Raw genomic sequence first — 3,604 nt, 5'->3', positions numbered from 1 at the left:
AACCCCCCCCTTAGATTTTAAGACAGGATTTTTTTTTAAATAGAAAACCCTAAATTTTGGGACAATATAGTTTGATAAAGAGCACATTTATATACATGTTTAAACCAGAATGGTTAGACATTTAACTATGACTTCCCTGCGACTTTAAATAAGAGGCTGCATGTGCCTTTTCCTCCTTTTGGCATCTTGTTATGGAATATTGGACCAAGGTGACAAGTAAATTCATCCACTGTAGGATCAATCAATCAACAATTCAATCAATCAATCAATCAATCAATCAATCAATCAATCAATCAATCAATTAAAATAATACTTTAATTTGTTCAAAAGTGAACAGGAATAATGTAACCACCACAATAAATAGATTTGAAAAAAGAAAGTTTTGATAGAAAAGAGAGAAGTCATGACCTTTAAATTGTTTCTTACTAATAATAAAATTGAATTCAATTTAAATTTAGTTTATTTATAGATATTTATTTTAGAACCAATTCACAGCATCTTAAGGCACTTTGAATAGACAATTAAATCAGATCACCCATTCAGAGTGGTTCAAAGCTACTATCTAAGGAAAAACAGGTGATTGCATCAAGTCATTGACTTGCAGGACATGACCCTTGGTATTAGCTTGGAGTGACATGCTCCCTTATTCCATTAACTCTTTAGTAATCCCTCACACTGAGCATGCACAGCCATAGTGGAGAGGAAAAAATCCTTTTTATCAGAATTTTGGATTGTTTAGTTCTGCTGTCTGTGTGGCTCTTTCAAGGTTTCACTAGAGGGCGCCCTAAGACCTCTGTTGTCTTGGCTGCTTCTCTACACCTGTGTGATTGCACAGAGCCTTACTCCATTATCTCATCACTAGTGAATATAAGCGAGGCAGTTCATCGGTCACTCAATGTCATTGTGCTAAACTACTATGATCACATCAAGCCCAGATCTGAGCCATTTGTTCCTGAGTATTTGTCCTCCTAGTGTCTAACTGACCTTTTTTGCCTATAATCACCAAAGGATTTCTCCATGAAAATAGACAAACCACCCATCTCTCTTGAATGGTTTCTCTTTCCACAGCTGGTAACTGCTCTTCCATGTTCCTCCTTGTTGATTTATCTGCACATCTTTAGAACCTCAGTCAGCTTAAGGCTTCACCAACTTCAGCTTTCAGGTCCTAAACAAGGATTCACAAAGTCTCTTTGCCACACAACCACCCATAACCTTTGACACATTAACAAACTTTATTGATATTGTGTAACTAAACACTGACACCTGCAGGACATTTAAAACCCCTACAGAGAGTCCATTTGACTGAGACTGATTTACTGACTTAGTGTATACACAATATTATACTTAAAATCATTGTATGTCATTGTAATATTTCATATCCTCATTTAAATTTATGTTGGAAACATTTGTCATTATCTTTGAATGTTTTTAATGCAATCAATAAATAATGTGAATCATTTACATTAAATAATGTAAATTTTATTGAACATGTGAATGAGAAAAATTGTGTACTTAGATTTTTTTGCAATTAAGTTGTTTGTGTTTTGTTGACAAAACTTCTCCAGCGATGGTACACACATGCTCACATTGCACAACTGAGGCTGGAGTGCAGAGAAAGTTCCAGTAATGTTGGAAGAGGTGTAGGAACACGCTCTTGTTTTTGTTGATATTGGCTTCTGCAAGGTATTTGTGCACCTCGTGAATGGCATCACCTGTACTGTTCACTTTGATGTCCAGATGTTACCAAAAGTTATCTAAAAAAATAACAATTTAGCATTTTAGAACATGATTTCCAAAAAACAAACCAAAACTGCAAAAGAGCAGGTCTGAAGTGGATGCAGACAGCTGTTGTGGAGATGGTCCTGGCTGGTGCTGATTTGTGCGTCTGATTAAAAACGCACATTCTGACATCAGTCTACTGACGGACTCATTGCACTTGGAGGAACTGCGGAACCAAAGTTTTTTAAATATGGGGATTGGACGTGTTTTTAATGACTCCAGATTGGAAGCAGCGTTTGTGACTCAATGCTTCAGATGTTTATGTAGGTTTATGGCTGCATGTGTGTGCAAAGTTGAAGCGTTACTCTCTACTGCAAGATAGAGTATTTCTTTGACCCTGACACTAGCTTCTCTTCAGACAATTCTACTGTAGCTTGATGGAAAGGTGCAAGCACAAGAAGTTTTTCTCCTATGACGTCATGCTCATCAGCTGTCAAATCAGATTTTAGAGAGGCCAGATACCCAAACCGGCAACTCACTGATAAGTTAGAGGGTTGGTCGTCCTATCTGTTGCTGCGCTTGAGCAAGCTTCTTCTTGGCTGTAGTGCTTGATCTAAAGTAGGTGACAGTCTCCTTGGCTTTGTGTTTGATGGATGTTAAAGTGGGGATCTGATCACATCAATTTCTGACTATTAAATTACGTCTTTGCGCAATGCAAATTGAGTTCCTCATTTGGACCCATCTGGTGGATGCAATCATGTTTGGTGCTGCATTGGTCTCAAGACATTTGACTTTATTTGTAAGGTACAGTCCTCCATAATGCCCCTTTGGAGATGATCCATACTGTCAGCAGTTTGTGGAAAGTATTGAACTCCCAACACAGATTACACTACTGCCAATTCTCATTAATGTAGTGATGTAGTAGTCTTACATGTCTTACTTTTCTTACTTATGCTCTCCCTGCTTTTTCTCATAGAAGCTTCATCTGTTCTGTTCCAGTTGGCTGTGACACCATCCTGGAGAGAACACCTTTATTTATAAATGATGAGCTTGGCTTGTTTTTCAGTGTAGTTCTGTTTCTCTGAGTGTGTCTACCCAGATGTGCTCTCTTCATCCTCTGACATGGAGCTGGCCCGGAGCTCGTCTGCCTGGCTGTGTGTTTCCTGGGCGTGGCCGCCTGTGGAGCTGGTTGACAGCTTCTGTGTCCTTGAACCCCAGTCGGCCTCAGCAGATGACTGTTCACACTGAACCTGGTTCCAGTTCTGCTGGAGCTTTCTTCATGATCAAAGGGAGCTTTCCTTTCCACTGTCGCTACAAGCATGCTTGATGTAAGGGATTGCTTAAGAGTCAATGAGTCTACGCAATATGCTAACTTTGAACTACCTGAATCAAAGTAAAACTCAAGTTATATTATTTGGTCAGAATCTTCATACTACAAATCCAGAGCTGATTCTTGGTTCTTTAGCTCAGTTTTGTTAGACCTCTGCTAGGAATCTTGGTTTTACTTTCGACAGCTGTTAGCTCTGTTGTTACAGTAGATCAAGTTTTCATCACCTGCGGATTTTAGCAAAAATTAAATCCTATTTTTGTTTTAAGGACTTTGAAGGACTTATCCATGCTTTCATTACATCCCGTTTGGATTACTGCAATTCATTATATAGAACCAGGAAGCGTGACCATATAAGGCCTATGCTGGCCTCTTAACATTGGCTGCCTGTCTTTTACCGAATAGATTTTAAGATTCTCTTATTAACTTATAAAGTCTTAAATGGATTAGCTCCTCCTTATCTTAGAAACCTTCTAAAATTCCAGTCTGTGTCAAGAAGTCTAAGCTCTAATAATCAAATATTACTGACAGTTCCTCGGACTCGACTTAAGAGGAAAG

Source organism: Cyprinodon variegatus, unplaced genomic scaffold, assembly GCF_000732505.1.
Source record: "Cyprinodon variegatus isolate N-32 unplaced genomic scaffold, C_variegatus-1.0 Scaffold852, whole genome shotgun sequence".
Taxonomy (NCBI): domain Eukaryota; kingdom Metazoa; phylum Chordata; class Actinopteri; order Cyprinodontiformes; family Cyprinodontidae; genus Cyprinodon; species Cyprinodon variegatus.
The sequence above is the reverse complement of the archived record's forward strand: the minus strand, read 5'-3'. Positions refer to the sequence as shown.